At 38.3% G+C, this 21,267-nt stretch overlaps 1 protein-coding gene across 5 annotated transcripts in view; it reads left to right on the forward strand.

Moving 5' to 3' along the window:
• Positions 1 to 21,267, forward strand: part of aopep (aminopeptidase O (putative)) — a 214,497-nt gene that overhangs the window by 123,724 nt on the left and 69,506 nt on the right. The window contains exon 14 of one of the 5 annotated variants that reach the window (XR_011889537.1): positions 11,185 to 11,910. The exons of the other annotated variants lie outside the window; for them this stretch is intronic. The gene's annotated coding sequence lies outside the window, so the exon portion shown is untranslated. The remainder of the gene's footprint in view (positions 1 to 11,184; positions 11,911 to 21,267) is intronic. 5 annotated transcript variants of the gene reach the window in all.

Raw genomic sequence — 21,267 nt, forward strand, 5'->3', positions numbered from 1 at the left:
GCAATTGTTTTGTACACAAGAAAAAAAATATATTGTTCAGGTCATTTTAAAAGTTGTGTATCAGCTTGTTAATATATACCTTATGACTAATGTTTGCAGAGAAATGAATAGAATTAAGTCTGCTCATCGGAAGAAAATAGTCTATATTCAGATTTATTACACATACATACTAGGGATTCCCGTTCTATTTATTTGAAGTACATAATGATTAATATGTGCTATCTGTAGAAGTATTTGAATTATGTTTCAGGGCAAAAACAGCTTATCATTCGGGGAAAAAAAACCTACAAGTTTAAACAAGTTGCGTCAAGATTTACAGCTTACTTTGAAAGTACACATCATAGCAATTTTAAGACTGTCTTAACAAGTCAAGGCTTCATTATTTAGAATGAATTATTGATGTGTGATGAGCTTGTTGGAGCCAGCAGGAGGCTATGTGGAAATAATCCACAATGGCCTGATTTAAGTTAACGACTGTTTTATAATTCAACATTTATAGGTTGAGACTTGTGCTTTTATATATGACAAGAAAGAAGGATATTACCAGAAGATTCCATTCAGGCTTAAAGATGAAATGAAACAATGGAGATTAAATTCAATTTCTGAATCTTACTTACTGATAACATTGTCCCCGAATGTCACAAGCAGATGGGCCTTAGAAGTATTATTAAACAAACATTTTGAGATACTAGCCCATAAATTAGAAGTGTTTAATATAACATAGCATTTTTGGGAGCCATTGTTTTTAAGGTGAATGCATTTCTATTGATATTTTAAGATATCAAGTTGCATTTATTTATTTTAGAGTTTTGAATAATTCCAGTATGAAAATAGTGAAGCTTTGATCTGTTAGCAGTTTAATTCAGAGTAAAAACATTTTATAACTTCCTTTTGTGGTATATTCATTCCACCCTCTGGGATAATGTGAACTACTTTCCTGTGGTTTTACTTCCTGATTTTATTTTCCTCAAAGTAATTTTTCCTAAATTAAACTGTTATCACAAATGAGATTATTAGTGAGAACCTGCAAGTACACTAGATTCCTCTCATGAAGAAGCTTGCAAGTTTATCCTGGTGGAACATCTGAACCATTCACCCAGTGATATTCTGAAACTGTAGATTCTCATTAACATGCAGAATTGCTTTTAGTTGTTGCTCATTCTCGGATGATGGATTAATAGTTAGCAAATGCAAACAACCTTCATAAACACTATAACATCTTTTCACTCGCATGGTTTTCTACAAACTAAATAACACATAAGAAAGTAAGAGCTGTGTTTTTCATCCGTTTGGGTTTTACCAGATGGAATCTGATTAATATGAGAATTGGATTTTAAATTGATGCGAGTTCATAAATTGCAAAAGCACACACCAATCTTATCAAAATTCCAAATGAAGCTATATAAATACATCTATCTAAGTTTTATCCCTGTAAGATCAATTGCTTGGCATTAAAGTTAAAGGAAATTATTTTTATGATATTGGGCCAAGTTTTCCTGACAAATAGCCAGGGACTGCTAGCTGTGAGCTTTTCACAACTTGGCACACTTTGGATTTCTGTGTGGCACGAGATTTAAAAGCAAATGGAGGTCATGTGCCACTGTGTCTGTTCTGTTGCTGGATTCACAATCGAGTACAGTGGCAGATCAATGATGTGCTGAGGAAAGGACTTGGATACATTTTGCATCCTGCTGTTGGTCTAATGCCAGCTGTGCATGATATTGAAGTGATGACCCTGTGGATTTAAACGGGACTGAGAACTGTGCAGAGAAAGTAGGTGCAGGTTGATACTTTTTTTTTGTTTTTAAAGGTTAGTCTCAGGATATGACAATCAAGGCCTTGCTGGAGGCCTGTCAGATGTGGAGATACCCCTCATTCAATTAACTTCATCCATAGGAAATAAGTGTGTGTCAGTGGGGACTGCAGGCAGTGAATCTGAGTAATGGGCTAAATCCAGTTGTCTTTTTTTTCCATTATTTGTGTAGATTTCATCTCTGTAGCCACACCAACCCTTTAATCTAATTTTCTTATAGTACTATGCGATATCAGGTGGTGGGGTGGAGATGTGTCTCTACCAAAGGAGCAAAGGAATTGTAAGGTGCTCCTTCCCTCCACTAGCCTGAAGCTCAACCTTGGGCAAGATGTAGTGCCCCCTTGGTGCACCGGCTTAGTGCCCCCTCCCCCCCGAATCAGAGTCACATGAACCCATGAGAGCAGATGATGGATGGTTGTATGAGCAGCTGGTGCATATCACAAGTCCTGGTTATGCAACCACTGACACCAGGTAGGCAATCTCTGAAGAGTATTGATAATGGCTGGGGTCACCTGTCTTGTAAAGACACTGCCCAGAAAAAGGCAATGGCTAATGACCGTTGTGGAAAAGTTTGCCAAGAACAAACATGGTCATGGATAGAGAAAAGAATAAGAAAAACAGCGTGGTGGTGGTGGTGGTGGGGGGGGCGGTTTCTTCCCCATAGGCAACAAGCCCATTATTGCCCACGTCATACAACATAGCACTTAGTGATCGTGAGGACTATGTGACAAAGAATGCATTAGTACTGCACAGTTGGATATTAGAGAAATCTGGTTTTAGTCTGCTCTGTTATTTATAATTCATAATGCATCATTCTGAATGTTCTATTTTTATGGAACTATCTATGTGACTATTGTTGCTGCTTTTCTAAACTCTGTACAGGCCCTCTCCATGAGCATCCTCCTCAGTTTGAGTAGAACATTTGCCATGGCAACAGAAATATGGTCTCACCTTGATCAGTATGATTCAGATCATATTATGTAGTAGTTTCACTAGTTGCACAATTCACTATTCCTCCTTTTTGTAGCTTCCAACTGTTCTTAAATGTTATTTACTGTTCAACATTAAGATCCTGATCTACCTCGGCTTCTAGCCAAGTCTCTGTAATGATCATCATATTTGTATATTTGTATATTTCTATATTTTTGTTTCATCTTTTTTATCAACAATTATTGACCAGTGGCATAAGTCACAGGGTTCCAGTGAGAATAATGTAGTCACGTTAGTGCTTATGCTCTTAACTAAACAAATATATAAATTAGAAGTTCAGGAGTTGCATAGGAAGATGGGGTTTTGAGAGGAAATTCTAGAGGTTGGGAACATGTATTTCAGTTCATAAACAGCTCCCTGTATAAAACAATTTCTCCACATCTCCATTTGTTTTGTTAATTACCAGAAATCTGTTTTGTCTCATTACTAATCTTATGTCAGTAAAAAGATCTTCCCCTTACTTGTACTATCAAAACCTGTAATTTTGAGCCCTTTGCTCATATTCAATCTAATATCCAACTATTTTTGCACCAAGCAGATACAACAGATAAATAACAAAACAAACCACAGATGCCCTTAATAATGAACCCCTTTTATGTAGATATTCTGCATAATCATGCAGTTAAGGACAAAGTAGTGTGTATCCATTGTCAGTCAATTAAATAAAATAAAATACTGAAAACTCAAAATTGCCAAATTCAAAACTAGTCAAAAGGCTTTTGACTCACTGGTACAGCTTATACATATTCAGGACCGACGTAACATTCATCTCCTCTTTCACTCATTATCAGTGAATTAAAATATTAACAGAATTGAAACATAGATAAGCACTTGTTATGTCCAATAAAAATCTAGTTAGTGGTAGAGCCAAACCTAACCTATTGCATTTCTTTAGCACCTACTTATGTATATTCTTTTTCTATTTCAGAAGTAAATGTGCTCTTAATCATCAACACTTATCCCTTCCTATTCCTTGTATTTGTTGTCAATATGAACATCATCCCATAAATAAGTTGGACCTTTCCACAGAAGTTAATTATTGGTGTCCTTAAAGCAATAGTGAGAAATGACCTAAATTTAGGAAACCAAGATACAGAAACTGTTTGGAAAGAAATGATAAATAATAAAGGGGGGAGAAAAAGCACTTGTTGGAGCAGTGTATTGGTATCCTCAGAGCAATCAGGTGGTAGGACAGAATTTAAAGGAAGAACTAAAGGAGATTGTTAGAAAGCTATGGCAATAATCTCAGGGTATTTTAACTTTATAAACTTGAAAATTTTGATAAGCAAATGTATCCTAACAGAGGTTTTCATAAGTGTTTCAACAAGATAACTTTGTTTCGAGCATGTTTTGGAGCAACCAGAGAATAAGCTATGCGAGATATGGTATTGTCCAACAGGATTAATTAGTGTGAAGGCATCCCAAGAAAGCAGTGAATGAATTTTATATTCAATTTGAGCTCGTGAACTGAGAGTGGATGAAAGCAGAGCTAGCTAATGTGAAGTAGCAGATGAGGTGATGGGATTGCTCAGTCTTAAAGCAGTTACAGACATCTACAGGAACTTTTCAGAATGCCCAGAATAGATTCTTTCCAACAAGAGAGAGAGAAAGTAGTATAATTTAGGGTTAGCTGAAATGTTGAAGATAGTTATAAAGAGAAGAAGCATATAGTTATGCAGAGAGGGTGGTTGATCTGGAAATTTGACAGAATATATAAAAAAGAATAACAAAATGATAAAAAAATTAGGATGGAGGAAAAAGAATGAGATAAAGCAAGTCACTAAAATAAAGCAGTGGGAGTTAAAGAAATGATAGATGGTCGTCCAGTAAGTAAGCTTGCAGAATTTGTAATGACGAACAAGAAAAGAGATGAATGAATGGTAGAATTATAGAGCAATACAGCATGGATACAGGCACTATGCTGACCACGGTGCTCACCCAGCTACTCCCACTTCCCTGCGTTTGGCCCATATCCTTTCAAATCCTACCCATCCATTTACCTGTCTAAACACATCTTAAATGATACATTTGTATCTACCTCAAGCACTTCAAACAGTATTAACGAAATATGGTAGACAGTGTTGAAGAAGGCGAGGTAGAGCTGGGGAACTCCACATATCAGGTCCAGGTATCTGCAGGAATGACTGCCACAGAAGAAGTAATAATAAATGATCAAGAAAGTAGGAGACTGCAGAACCTTGAGGGGTTGTGGAAGTGGAGGAAGGTACAGAGATCAGAAGTAGTTAACCCATGATGAGATTTTGACCCATAAACTCGAGATTCTGCAGATGCAGGAAATAATATGTATCTACCTTCAATGTACTACAAGCAATTGTGTCATGACTTGAATGAAGGCAATAAAGGGATGGTTGCAAAATCTGATGCACAAAATGCAAGCAAGTAAAGTTGTGAAGAAGACAGAGGTTACTGAGGGATGTAAAGGGGTGATGAATGGGCAAAAATCTGGCAAATGGTGATTAAAGTGTAAAATTGTCTATTTTAATAGGAAAAATAAATGATTCATATTATGGCGAGAGATTGTAGAATTTTGAGGTGCAGAAGGCTTTGTTTATTAAGGATAAAAAGTTAGGGGTGAAATGTTAACCTTATTTGTAACTCAAATCATTTTTGGATTTTTAACCAAAACAGATATGCTCATTACTGAAATACAAGGGTAAAAGATTATCAATGGCCTAATATAATAGAAAAATAAATATTATCATTTTCATGTTTATCAAATATAAGCTCCCTTGAACCTCTTATTAGGTAAAGTTTACCAAACTCTGAAATACATTTTTTTTTTACCAGTTCCATTGATAACTTAGAATTGCCTTTTCCATTAGAAATGTAATACGAAAGAACAGTTGACAGCTTGTCACGAGGCATAATAATTAATATAGTCTATGTTTTCTTTTAATTTAAATTCTGTTCAGTAATAAGCACGAAGGATGACTGACTTGAACACTGTCATAGATTTACATGTCGATACAGGATCTCACTAAGATAACTTAGATGCTAATCCAGTTCCCTTCCTGATTTCTGTGATCATACATAAAATCAGCCAGGATATGTTAAATAAATATAAACCCATGATATACATATAAATAAGTTAAATGTAAAAGAATGAAATAAAAAGATCATAGCAACTCCTGAAAAGAGAAATTAGGAAATACTCTCTAGAGTGAATGTGGTTTCATGTAGAAGCAATTTGAAAGTGTGTTTAGAAGGGTGTGGGGGCGGGTTTGGGTGTGGTGGGTGCGGAAAGGGAAGAGTCCTATAGAAAAGTCCAGCTGTGAGTGAAACATGGGCGTATTTAAAAATGCTCATGACTTGATGTTTCCAACTGGTATAAAATAGTAACTATTTTTAATTACCATGCCTTGAAGTCTTGTTAAGGAAAATTTATGTACTTGTCATTGTTGAAATAAAGGAGGTGGAATTTTAGGTCACTTTGAAGCTTTTAAATAAACCTTGAGGGTTAATTATTATTTTACAACATTGGGAGGGGGTTGAGTAGGGATTTGTAAGCTTTTGGTCGTCATTGTGGAGGAAGTAGTGAACATCTAGGAAACAATAATAAGTTAGAAATGTGAACTCCATAGTCAGAAAAAAGGAAACAAATCAGCGACCTGCAGCTGATAACCTACTGGATTTCCCTTTTCTGAGCAAATGAAACACTTCATTTCTCCTTGGTGATGTAGATCAGAAAGTCAGTATAAATATGGCAGTTTATAGACTGTACAAAAATGATAGGCAGTGCAAGCAGAAGAACAGCAACAAATTAGTCCAAGGTTGGTGGTGTTAACTGTGATAGATAGCTCCTGAAATTAGGTTATGTATAAAAACTGGAATGCTTGTACTTAACAATGGCAAAGAAAGGTAAGAAAAGTTAATGGAATAGGTTCTGAGCCTGTGGCTGGGGAGTAGTTTGATAGATTGGTTGGATGTCTGAATATCACTGTAATTAACATTATGAATTATTTTAACTTTTCAAATTTTTAAAAGCTACTTCATATAAGGCATTTTGCAGCTCATTTTTTACTCTTGAACAATTCCAGTAGAGAAACCTTAAAGTAATATATAACCTTAAAGCAGTAAAATTATTACAGTTGCATTATTACAATAATTACAGTAGAAAAATTGTAAAAAAATGTAAAATTATAGTGTAAACAATAGAAAAATTGTAAAATGTCCTCTCTGTGCTTGATTTTCATAGAATCACAGGATAATATAGCACAGGAGGGGGTCATTTGGCTTGTCAAGTCTATGCCAGCTCTATTTAAGACCAATCCAAATATTCTCGTTCTTCCAGTCTCTCCCCGGTGACTATAAATGCTTTCCACTCAATACTTATCCAGTTCTCTCTTGGATGCCCTGATTGAGTCTGCTATTTTTGACAGTGCATTCTAGCCCCATAACCAGTCACTGAATAAAAGTTTTATTGTTTTGTCATTCACCTTTATTCTCTGTCCCCTGGTTCCTAAACATAGTGCCAGAAGTGAGTAGTTCTTTTTACCTTCTGTCTAGTCCGCTCTTTAATACCTCCAATTTGTTCCCTCATAACCTCCTTGATTCTAAAGAAGATAACCCCAGCTTTTTCAATCCACATATTGGTGAAATTTTCTTCTTGATTTTTTTTTGGTATGCACCCTTTCTGAAGACTTCAGAGCTTTCCTAAACTGGAGCACCCCCATATAGAACTAGTATCCTATTATGGCCAAACCAGTGTTTAATGAAGGTTGTCATGACTCGTTTGCTACTTTACTCTTGCCTCTATTTCTAAAGCTCAGGATGCAATATTGGATCTCCTGTTAGGAAATGAGTTAGGACAAGTGGCAGAAGTCTGTGTAGGGGAGCACTTTGGTTCCAGTGATCATAACACCATTAGTTTCAACTTGATCATGGACAAGGATAGATCTGGTCCTAGGGTTGAGGTTCTTAACTGGAAGAAGGCCAAATTTGAAGAAATGAGAAAGGATCTAAAAAGCGTGCATTGGGATAGGTTGTTCTCTGGTAAAGATGTGATCGGAAGGTGGGAAGCCTTCAAAGGAGAAATTTTGAGAGTACAGAATTTGTATGTTCCTGTCAGGATTAAGGGCAAAGTGAATACGAATAAGGAACCTTGGTTCTCAAGGGATATTGCAACTCTGATAAAGAAGAAGAGGGAGTTGTATGACATGTATAGGAAGCAGGGAGTAAATAAGGTGCTTGAAGAGTATAAGAAGTGCAAGAAAATACTTAAGAAAGAAATCAGGAGGGCTAAAAGAAGACATGAGGTTGCCTTGGCAGTCAAAGTGAAGGATAATCCAAAGAGCTTTTACAGGTATATTAAGAGCAAAAGGATTGTATGGAATAAAATTGGTCCTCTTGAAGATCAGAGTGGTCGGCTATGTGCGGAACCAAAGGAAATGGGGGAGATCTTAAATAGGTTTTTTGCGTCTGTATTTACTAAGGAAATTGGCATGAAGTCTATGGAATTAAGGGAAACAAGTAGTGAGATCATGGAAACTGTACAGATCGAAAAGGAGGAGGTCCTTGCTGTCTTGAGGAAAATTAAAGTGGATAAATCCTCGGGACCTGACAGGGTGTTCCCTCGGACCTTGAAGGAGACTAGTGTTGAAATTGCAGGGCCCTGGCAGAAATATTTAAAATGTCGCTGTCTACAGGTGAGGTGCCGGAGGATTGGAGAGTGGCTCATGTTGTTCCGTTGTTTAAAAAAGGATCGAAAAGTAATCCGGGAAATTATAGGCCAGTAAGTTTAACGTCAGTAGTAGATAAGTTATTGGAGGGAGTACTAAGAGACAGAATCTACAAGCATTTGGATAGACAGGGACTTATTAGGGAGAGTCAACATGGCTTTGTGCGTGGTAGGTCATGTTTGACCAATCTATTGGAGTTTTTCGAGGAGGTTACCAGGAAAGTGGATGAAGGGAAGGCAGTGGATATTGTCTACATGGACTTCAGTAAGGCCTTTGACAAGGTCCCGCATGGGAGGTTAGTTAGGAAAATTCAGTTGCTAGGTATACATGGAGAGGTGGTAAATTGGATTAGACATTGGCTTGATGGAAGAAGCCAAAGAGTGGTAGTAGAGAATTGCTTCTCCGAGTGAAGGCCTGTGACTAGTGGTGTGCCGCAGGGATCAGTGCTGGGTCCATTGTTACTTGTCATCTATATCAATGATCTGGATGATAATGTGGTAAATTGGATCAGCAAATTTGCTGATGATACAAAGATTGGAGGTGTAGTAGACAGTGAGGAAGGTTTTCAGAGCCTGCAGAGAAACTTGGACCAGCTGGAAAAATGGGCTGAAAAATGGCAGATGGAGTTTAATACAGACAAGTGTGAGGTATTGTATGTTGGAAGGACAAACCAAGGTAGAACATACAGGGTTAATGGTAAGGCACTGAGGAGTGCAGTGGAACAGAGAGATCTGGGAATACAGATACAAAATTCCCTAAAAGTCACAGGAGAATAGGGTCGTAAAGAGAGCTTTTGGTACATTGGCCTGTACTAATCAAAGTATTGAGTATAAGAGCTGGAATGTTATGATGAGGTTGTATAAGGTATTGGTGAGGCCGAATCTGGAGTATTGTGTTCAGTTTTGGTCACCAGATTACAGGAAGGATATAAATAAGGTTGAAAGAGTGCAGAGAAGGTTTACAAGGATGTTGCTGGGACTTGAGAAACTCAGTTACAGAGAAAGGTTGAATAGGTTAGGACTTTATTCCCTGGAGCCTAGAAGAATGAGGGGAGATTTGATAGAGGTATATAAAATTATGATGGGTATTGATAGAGCGAGTGCAAGCAGGCTTTTTCCCACTGAGGCAAGGGGAGAAAAAAACCAGAGGACATGGGTTAAGGGTGAGGGGGGAGAAGTTTAAAGGGAACATTAGAGGGGGCTTCTTCACACAGAGAGTGGTGGGAGTATGGAATGAGCTGCCAGACGAGGTGGTAAATGCGGGTTCTTTTTTAACATTTAAGAATAAATTAGACAGATACATGGATGGGAGGTGTATGGAGGGATATGGTCCGTGTGCAGGTTAGTGGGACTAGGCAGAAAATGGTTCGGCACAGCCAAGAAGGGCCAAAAGGCCTGTTTCTGTGCTGTAGTTTCTATGGTTTCTATGGTTTACGAATGTATGTGTGTGTTTTCAAGTGCCTTTTCAACCTGTTTGATTACTTAACAATGGATATAACAATGCCCGTTCTCTCTGCTCTTATGCACCTTTCAAAATTGCCCTTCAGCTTTTACCCACCAAAATGTAAAACTTCACATTTCTCACCATTAAGTAACGTGCTATATATCTGTTCATTTTACCAGCTTGTCTGTTTTCTTTTCTTTCTATTACTAGCCCCATAAATATATTGTGAAGAGCTTATTACAATGGCAGTTGCTTCTTTCACTTTGTAAGAAATTTATCATTTAGATTCTCAAAATAGATTTCTCAAATTATTAAGATCTAAAAACATAATAGTTCAGCAATCACCAGTGGAATTCTTGTTTGGTCTCCATGTATTTTAATAAATTGCTTTGTTTTTTATTACCCAGCTCAGATCTGTAACATCTTGATTTAATTTGTCTTTTTAAAAGCTCTGCATGGCTACAAATGACAGTAACTATGTTATGAAAGGAAGCTTTAAACGGAGAATGCTTTTTCAAGCATTTGATCAATGGATTGAAAGAATTAATGTTGCAAAATTGCAAATTGGAATTGGATCAAAGCAGCAAGTTGACGTTTTTGTGCCAAATTACAAGCAGGTTATTTTACTTTCCACAGTGCAGTCACTCGTAACTCTTGGGGAAAATGAATTTTTAAGCTTTCCCACGTATTTAAAAACCACGTTTTTTCCTACACAGGACACTGCAAGGCTTTCAGTATTACTTTTATATGGGAATGAGTGCTTAGAAGATTGTTGAGAAAGTGTCTAAAGTTTGTTCTGCTAAACAGCACAAGGGGATAATTCATGAATCAGTTCAGTTGACAAAATCAAGGCAAGTCAAATTTGAGTAATTAGTTAATGCAAATATTTTGAGATGTGTTACTGCTTAGGAGTTAGTCTGCATCAATGTAAAATCAGGAATTAAAACAAAAATTGCTTAAAATTGCAGCAGATTTGGCAACATTTATGGAGAAACAATTACATTTCAGGCTGATGACTTTTTATTGATGGTCATGGGTGATGTTTTACTTTTTTAAAAAATATTATTGCTGTTTGGCAGAATTTGAGCTACAGTGTGTAGGGCTGGAATCTCTCTTGATACTAGTAGTGAAATATCTAGGCTCTAAGTCAGAACTGTTTTAGTGAATGTGTGGATGCAATGCTATCAAGATTTGTGGATTGTATTTTTGTTCCAAAATCCCCCTTTCTTTCAAACCTAGTTCGGACAGTACAGGTGAAGGCATGATCAGGTCCTGAAGACCATCGCTGAAGCCGTCAGCGCAGGAGTTGAGTGGGCGAAGCGGTCCCAACCCTCCAAGCAGACCATTGCCTTTTTCAGAGCTGGGGAGCAGCCAATACCTGCCAAAAGAACATCTGCAGGTATTCTGACCTCTGCAAGGGACTGGCAGCTGTTGGTGGACCTCGAAGGGCAGCTGAAGTTCCCCAACCATATCGCAGCCACCACCCTGCGACCAGACATTGTCCTAGTGTCTGAGTCTACTAAGCAACTGGTGCTGCTGGAGCTGACAGTCCCATGGGAAGATAGCTTGGAAGAGGCCTTTGAAAGGAAGCTCTCCAAGTACGCAGGACTGGTCAGCAACTGTCAGCAGGCTGGATGGAGATCAAGGTGTCTCCCAGTGGAGGTTGGTTGTAGGGGATTCGCAGCCTGTTCCTTAGCTAGAGCCTTCAGCATTTTGGGCATCGAGGGAGAGAGGAAGAGGAGAGCCATCCGCAGTACCACCGATGCGGCAGAGAGGGCCTCAACATGGCTGTGGCTCAAAAGAGGGGAGCCATGGAGTCATAAGTAGCTAGCCATCTGGACACAAGCTGGGGTCTGATCAGCCCCGGCTGGGTCACCTGGAGGAGGTTGTATGATGTTGAAAGACCCGAAACACACGATGATTCCAGGAACATCACTGAAGATGTGTCCAGAAGCATCAGTAGATGTATGTACACAGCTACTTTCCATACTGCTATTAGTGTTTTGTAAAATGTAAGTACATATTTTCTGCAGGCTGAGCATTGGACATAAGACTGAAGTTTGTTCCTTTAAAATAAATTTGTCAATTAACACAATGAATTTTGATGCAATTATGTGAAATCATGAAGCGTGGAGACCTTTCAGATAAAGGAAAATTAGTGTTCTTTACTAAATTTTCTGAAATTTGAGAAGATAATAGTCTTCCCAATCCTAATGTCATTAGCAATTTGCCATTAGTTATTTGCTGAATTTAAATTCATTGTTGAGGTTGAGTAGTGCCATAAGTTGTAAACATCGGGGGAGTCTACAATGATCCACACAGCACAGGAAATATAAATACCATATCCTTTTCCAAAATTATAAACTTTTATCTTGGGAGGAAATATTTTACATCCTAGACTGATTCGGTATTTTAGATATTGATTTTCCATTGTGTCACCCAGCTGAAGGATACTTTGAACTCCATCATTCTTCAGACTTTATTATTGAACGCATATCTGTAGTAGCTTGGACAAGAGCTTCAATAATTGGCTTGCTACTTTCTTGGCTGAGGAAAAATTGTGACTGGAAACAATCCAGTTAGTATTATTTTCTGTGAATCCGCTACTTGATATCGTCAGACCAGCTTTCCAGTGTGAGGGGCAATAGTATGGAGGATGGTAATTATCTTTCATATTGTGCTGTATACGTTTGTGCTTCTCAGCGTGTTTTGACTTGGCCAGTAATTTTAAGCACCTGGTTTCCAAGCTAAACAAGAAATAAAATGCGTGGAATTGTGTTAGTAACTGTTCTCTCAGCAAGATCTAAGGGGTCTTGAGTTCCTTATGAGGCTTGCTCAGAGAACGAGTGTTAGCAGTGCGTCTCTATAGCCTTGATTTTTGATCAGATATGGGGCAAACCACCATGGAAAAGATTGTGAACAATGCAGCCAGGTGGGCTGAGTCAAACAAAATTCACGTGTCAAAAATAAGGATAAATAAAATGAGAAGGAAAATTGTATTAACACCAAGCGTACATCGCATTTGGCCTATGCATATCTTGCTATGATTAACAAACAGGAAAAAAATCTGCAGCAGCTGGAAATCCAAGCAACACACACAAAATGCTGGAGGAACTCAGCAGGCCAGGCAGCATCTATGGAAAAGAGTTTCAGGCGGAGACCCTTTTTACTCCAGTCCTGATGAAGGGTCTTGGCCCGAAACATCAACTGTACTCTTTTCCAGGACGAGGGAGATGTCCTCCTTTTTTAAAGAAAGGGGCTTCCCTTCCTCCACTATCAACTCTGCTCTCAAACGCATCTCCCCCATTTCACGTATATCTGCTCTCAGTCCATCCTCCCGCCACCCCACTAGGAATAGGGTTCCCCTGGTCCTCACTTATCATCCCACCAGCCTCTGGGTCCAACATATTATTCTCCATAACTTCCGCCACCTCCAACGGGATCCCACCACTAAGCACATTTTTCCCTCTCACCCCCTCTGCTTTCCGCAGGGATCGCTCCCTACGCGACGCCCTTGTCCATTTGTCCCCCCCTATCCCTCCCCACCTGATCTCTCTCCTGGCACTTATCCTTGTAAGCGGAACAAGTGCTACACATGCCCTTACACTTCCTCCCTTAGCACCATTCAGGGCCCCAGACAGTCCTTCCAGGTGAGGCGACACTTCACCTGTGAGTCGGCTGGGATGATATACTGCGTCCGGTGCTCCCGATGTGGCCTTCTATATATTGGCGAGACCTGACACAGACTGGGAGACCGCTTTGCTGAACACCTACGCTCTGTTCGCCAGAGAAAGCAGGATCTCCCGGTGGCCGCACATTTTAATTCCACATCCCATTCCCATTCTGACATGTCTATCCATGGCCTCCTCTACTGTAAAGATGAAGCCACACTCAGGTTGGAGGAACAACACCTTATATTCCGTCTGGGTAGCCTCCAACCTGATGGCATGAACATCGACTTCTCTAACTTCTGCTAATGCCCCACCTCCCCCTCGTACCCCATCCATTATTTATTTTTATACACATATTCTTTCTCTCACTCTCCTTTTTCTCCCTCTGTCCCTCTGACTATACCCCTTGCCCATCCTCTGGGTTCCCCCTCCCCCTCCCTCTCCCCCTCCCACTTTCAAATCTCTTACTAACCCTTCCTTCAGTTAGTCCTGACGAAGGGTCTCGGCCTGAAACGTCGACTGTACCTCTTCCTAGATATGCTGCCTGGCCTGCTGCGTTCACCAGCAACTTTGCTGTGAAATTTTACCTTGTTTCTTCCCCTTTTTGGTCTAATCTTCTTGTTTTCTATTTGTCACACTTGATTTAATATTGATTTTGTCCACATTTAATTAGTGCTATTATCTCGGTCATTACACTGTTTACTTCACGTCTAATCTATAGATCTTTTAGGTATCAGTATCTTGCTTGCATCTGCTGCAAGATTTTCAGTTTGTACTTGCACCAATTTGTAAAGGATCATCCAGATTAAAAGGACTAGAGCAAATCAAAAGCAGACACTATTAAATGCACTTGTGGAGAATTTTGACACTTTGTTCTCTTTTCTTCTAAAGTACCCTTCGCTTGTTGATGATATGTACACAGTGGATCCCATTTCAATCGCACACATCGGACCAGTACATTTTGGCTCAAATAAATGGCTACCTCAATTAGCCGATTTCATGGAAGTAGTTAAAAAGGTATATAGAAAAGATAAACAGAGCAACAAATTATGTATTTAAATAAAATGTGGAACAAATTAGAACAGTACCAATAGCACTACAATATTATAAAACTGTATCAGTTCCTTATAAATATATTAAAAATACACATTCTCTCTGTCTCTTTCCTCTCCCCCGCCCCCCCAATTAACTCTGGTTAATTGGGCCATCGGTTAATCAGGCAGCCACTTATTTGGGAGGCAAGTAACATTGCAATATATATATTCTTTTAAAACTTTCTCATTATTCATTGTGTTTAGCCATTGCTTAAATTCAGGTTTATCATCACTGACTAATATGTTGTGAAGTTTGTTGTTTTGTAGCAGCAGTGCAGTGCAGAACCATGAAAATCTATAATTGACAAAACTGCTGCAAGAGGAATCAGATAGTTTTCATGGACCATTCAGAAATATGATGACGGAAGCTGTTCCTAAACACTAAGTGTGAGTCTTCAGGCTGATGGCATGACTGGGATGGTGAGAATCGTTAATGATGGATGCTGCTTTCTTGAGGCATTGCCTCTTGAAGTTGTCTCCAGATGTTGTGGAGGAGTGTGTCTGTGATGGAGCTGGTTGAGTCTATAACCCTCTGTAGCCTCCTGTGTGTTGGAGGCTCCATACCAGGCTTTGATGCAGCCCGTCAGAATACAAACTTTGTAAGTGTCTTTGGTCACATAATAAATCTATTATATCAATGCTAATATATAAACAGTGGGTCTTTTTAAAATAACTTTGCTGCTCTGGTTAGAGCAGCACAGAATTTATTTTGATTTCTCTTTGGATGAGCTCAAGGAAGTATTTGAGCATGTGGCATAATTGCTGAAATTACTCATGTTAATTAGATCAGGTCTTGTGCACTGGTTAAGTTCCTTGACTTGTATGTAATCTCTTTCCTTCACTCAACTTTTGGTAACCACACGTTTAATAAAATTTCCTGCCAAATGTCTGGCATCTTTTATAATATATAGTTTTGGTTGCAAGAGTTTGGTCACCTGCTAAACTGCTTTGATTGGCTCAATGCCAATTTTCATTTGATTACATTCCTGTGAAATATTTTGTGATGTTTTGGTATTTTAAATGTTACTTAACGAACAAGTTCTTGTTAATGTATTTGTAGTTGCATGTTTTATAACAGTTTCAAATGTTTTGTAACAGTGGTTCCCAATGCTTAGGTTTAAAAGTGTACCATCAGTATTTTCTGTTGACTTTGTAAATTTGTGAAAGCTAGTTGAAGTAACATGTTCTTTTATAATTATGACATTGAACGCTGGAATTTGTATCTTTCGTCATTATATTGAGCTTATCTGCCTCTTTGTTGTGTCCAGTTTAGTATTTCCTTTCATCTTCAGCCTTGTGCATAAATGACTATCCTCTTCAAACAGATTAAGGAGCTTGTAGCACAATGCCCCAGTTGTAATTCTGTGGTTCCGTTTTAAGTTTAAGGTTGTTCATGAGTGGGAGAGCCACAAAGTTATCATTACTGGCTGGGTCAGAAACAAGGACAAAGCTACAAAATAAGAAGATTGTCATTTAAAATTGAGCTCAGTCAAGTTTTTTTCAACATTGGTTTTGTTCATAACCCAAGGTAACCAGGAGAATTCTGTTGCTGCAGAGTTCTTGGGGAGACAAGACACTGCTGGAACCTGGAGCAACACGAGATTTTGGAGAAAATCGGCAGGTCAGGTGGATCTATGGAGAGAAACGGACAGTCAACATTTCAGGATGAAGAATCTTACCCTGAAACATTGACTATCCTCTTCCCTCTACAGAGACTGCCTGACCTGCTGAGTTCCTTTAGTACCTTATGTATTGCATACAAATTTCAGAGTTGTATATGGATATATACTTTGATAATAAATGAACCTTTGGTGCACGGTTCTTTTTTGAGAATAAGTTGTTGCGGGGTAATTTGGTTCATTGTTTTTGTACTCCCAGCAACTGGTACCATATCAAAATTCTGTGTGGTTAATGAGTACATGCACTTAGTGGAACAGGTTATATTATTATGAATATTAATTTCAGTAGGAGAAAATCTTACAAATTAGAATGTCTTGTTGAAGGAGAACTTTCGGTTAATTAGGATATTTTCTCAATAATTTTATGCTTTAGAAAGTGTTAAGCTTATTCATTCATGTAGTTTTCTCTACATTAAACTACGGATACCAATATAAAAACAATAATCACTTCTTTCAACACCTTGTAACAAGAGCCTTGTGGAGAACCAGCCATTCTAGTAGAATCTCCACAATGTGTCTTCAGTAAAAGGATCCTTCCTTGCACCTTTCCAGATCTGGTCTCATTTTACCAAGAAGCATCGTGTTTTCCACAGCAATAGCTTTCTATTATTTTGAAGAGTTATTGCATCACTCTTTTTTAACAAAACCTGGGTAGCAATAAAAGTTTGGGACAAAACCCCAGAAAAGCACGTGGTATTGATACATCTGCTCATTTCAGGTAACTGTAACGGATGCAACTGCACTACTTTGAGCAGAAGTAGGAGAGTTCTCCATATAATGCATGCAGGCTGCCCCAGCACATCCTCCTGGTTGTTAACACAAATGGTGCATTTCACTATACCTGTGATGAATAAATGAATCTGAATCTGATAAGCAGCTTTAGATAATTCAGAGATTGAGCAGCTTTGAAACAATTAAGTGAAGGCAAAGTACTGTGTTAAACTGAAGTAGTGCGTGCATTTAAAAACAAAAGCTCAAAGGAGAAAGGAAATACATAAATACATAAAGTAAAAAGTAGTTACTTTTAAATGCATGTATGCATGTTGTTAATAGTAGTTCAAGAAGGTCAAATCCAAACAAAATTTGAGAATGAAGCATATACAGTGGATTCCAGTTAATCGAGGCAGCCGTTTATTTGGGACAGCTCTTGAAGAACAAAAACTAATCGAGAAAATAGCCCAGATTCTTTTCATTTATTTGGGACACTACGTCACCTAATTGGGACAGGAGACTGCTGCCAAACAGTTTCTAACTATTGTTGGTCATGTGCACTTGTGTGGCAGTTTGACACTATGCCATGCTTAGAGCAAACAGTTTTTAAAGAGTGTCATTTGTGTGGGTTTGTGTTCAAAAAGCAGTGACTTTTGTCACTGATAGTTGACAAGAAGTGAGCAGTAAGACAATTCAAAACTGTTTTGCTCACTGTAGTTTCAAGTACCCAGGCTTGAAGATGCCAAAAACAGCCTGGAGTGAAAGTGAAGGGATTTCACAACTCCAACAAGTTAGGAACTACAAAGTATTTGAAGTTATTGACAATCATCTTGAATGTTACAATGAAGGTGTCGGCACTGATTTTGTTAATCAAAAGAACACGGCAGCATACAGTGGATGAATTCCTGCATCAACAACTATTGGAACTAATACACATTTTTATAGTATTGTAGTGGTATTGGTAATGTTTTAATTTGTTCTGTATTTCATTTAAATGCATAATTTGTTACTCAGTTAAGTTCATCTTTTTTATACCTTTTTAGCTATTTCCATGAAACTTCAGCTATTTGTGGCAGCTGTTTAATTGGGCCAAAATGTACTGATCCGGCTGTGTCCCAATTAACAGGAATCCACTGTATATACGTGTGTGTATATACCAGCAATTTTATATTTTATTTCTAAATAGATTATTCATTGGTGATAGGATATTCTGTTGTGGAAATTTCTGTGTTAAATATACAGATTAGGAGAGTAAAATGGCCATCCAATTCAGAAGCACAGAATCTAGCACTTGTTTGGTAAGTTTTGAATTTCAAAAATAGATTCAGTTATTTGATTCAAGGTTTGTATTGGAGATTAAATGGTCAGCTTTGTCAGTATGTTTTGTAGTGCTTGCAAGAAGTTTTATATTACAGAGATACCTATATGAAATTGATTATATGGAATCGATTGCATTTCATACAGATATAAAGGGTGACGTAATTGGTTAGCACGCAGTGCTTATATGGCAGTACGTGGTGGGAAACTGCGGAGGCTCAGAGTTTGATGTTCACTGAGAGCATGTGTGGTTTGGGCACCATTGGTTAGTGTGACACTGGAAGCTCAGGGCATTGGAGTTCAGAGTTTAATTCCTGTGCCGCCTGTAAGGACCTTGTACTTTCCCCCATGACCACGTGGGTTTCCTTTGTGTTCCGGTTTCCTCCCACTGTCCAGTTAATAAGTTAATTGGTGATTCTAAATTATCCTGTGATTGGGCTGGGGTCAAATAGATGGGTTGCTGGTGGTGGGGGGCATGTGTGTTAAACAAGAGGTAATTCCAGAAGAATAGAAGCTTATGAAAACCTTCTGTCTTAGGTCTTCTGTATTTTTGGGCTTGCTGTCTGTGCACTAGAATTAAGTTGTTGGTTGTTTAACCTTCTTTTCTACAGTTGAAATAGAACCCATTAATCCCAACAATTTTGATGCCAATTGGTCTGATCCTTTTTTTTTAAAGGTAGAGTAAAAACCCAGTGAATCCAAAATTGACTTTGGGCAGAAAAGGTCAACGAGTGCCTGGAAGGCTGTTACCATTGTGCTTCTGCAGGCCTTGGTTTTCTGCCTTTTTTAGTGCATGAGGATGATTTAATCTGAAGTATGAAGAGAATAGAAGTAAAAATATTGCAGGGAACAAGAAAACTGTGGGCTGCAGCTAAGATATAAATGGACTTCTCAAGTGTTAGAAAAATGGAATGTGAAATGGAGAACTGAGGTAATTTTAAAGGAATTACACAACTTCTAGGATACTGAAGCGCAGAGGAACAGAAATTTTGAAGTCCAGACGCTTCATGATGGAGGGCACATGGAACTTTTGGTTGGGCATACTTAATCACTAAAGGGATAGGTTATAGTAGTAGTGAACTAATGCTCCGACTGTCGAAATGTCCTGACAAATCCTTGCTCAGTGTTATGTACAGTTCATCACAGGAAGGCTTGAGTTTGTTGTCGGGCATGGAAAACTTCAGCCAAGAGATTTTTCTTCCCTTTTGCTTCCTTTATTCTAAAAGATGGGTGTAATTGTTACATATAAAACTGTGTGTACAATGGACATATTTTCCTTAACAAAGGGTTTACTACCAAAGGAACAGAAAAAGTAATTGTCATGAGGAAAAAGTTCAAAGTAAATATTATCAAAGTACATATATGTCACCCTAAGATTCATTTTCTTGTGGGGATACTCAATAAATCTATAGAATAATAATCAAACCAGACTCAGTGTAAGACCACCCAACTATGGTGTTCCACCAGGGTGGAGAACATGGCAAACTGTACAAATAACTAATGAAGAAACAATAAATATATAAATTATTAAGCAATAAAGATTGAGAACATGAGATGAAGAGGCCTTGAAAGTGAGTCCGTTGGTCATCGGAACATTTCAATGATGGGCAAGTGAAGTTATTCTCTTTGGTACAAGAGCCTGGTGATTGAGATGTAATAACTGTTTCTGAACTGTTCCTGAGCCTCTTGTATCTTCTTCCTGATGGCAGCAGTGTGAAGCGTGCATGTTCTGAGTGGTGTGGAACCCTGATGATGGATTTTACTTTCCTGTAGATGTGTTCGATGGTTGGGAGGGCTTTACCCTTGATGGACTGGGTAATATCCACTGCCTTTTGTAGGACTTTCCTTTCAAGGGCATTAGTGTTTCAATACCACACCAGGCCATACCAGATAAGAGAGAAGATGAAATAGTTTTCACTCAGAGAAGGGTAGCGATCTTGAGCTACTGTTTTAAAGGCTGTTAGAAGCATTTCTATTGCTGTAGACTGAGCTGGAAAGTAAGATTACATTGAATGGCCCTTTTTGGCCATTACAAACTTCATGGAATGAAAGGCCAGCATCTGAATTGCAAATGTTTATAATTCTGTTATAATGAATCATTGTGGAAGAAAAAAGTGTTAAGCATGAATGTTCTTAACAACATGTCATATCACAGCTGTTTCTCTGACTTCAGTGTGAACATTAAGTCATGATAAATATATTTTAATTCCATGTGCATGGCATAAATAGTAGAGAAAATTAGTTTTTCATGGTTAGCATCTTTATGTTTTCTGAGTATGGAACCTAATACCCTTTGTGTGTTAGCTTATACTTGCATTCCATAAGTAATTAAAAAAAATATTATGTTGCATTTTAATTTGTCTTTTTTAAGTGTTTCTCTTTTCTCCCTACCGCCTTGAACTATGCAGCAGCTGTGACCTGCTGGGTGGATGATCTGTTCTCAGCACTACATTAATATTGCCTTCAGCTCAAGATATTTGACAGTTGTGCTGCCAGCTAAGAATTAGGCATTTTCCACCATTCTCATAGCCTATGCAAACATTTTACCTTTAGCATGTTGTAAAATCGGTGATACATATAATTCCCTTTTGAATATTCTGAATTTGAAATCTATTCTTTGAATAACTGTGGTAGAATTCTGTATTTGGGAATAGAAAAGCACATACACATCTCCTAGAGTGCTAGTCCTCCATTACTGCTGTCAACCAGTTTCTTTTGAAAAGCCATAATTGGGTCACGATGTGTCCCAATTAACCCACTGAGTTATATGTATACGTGGCAGGTTCTCTTGCTTGAAAGTTTTTATATTAATTTTCTTAGCAGCAGTTTTCCAGGTACTTGTACCTAAAA

Source organism: Mobula birostris, chromosome 17, assembly GCF_030028105.1.
Source record: "Mobula birostris isolate sMobBir1 chromosome 17, sMobBir1.hap1, whole genome shotgun sequence".
NCBI lineage: Eukaryota > Metazoa > Chordata > Chondrichthyes > Myliobatiformes > Myliobatidae > Mobula > Mobula birostris.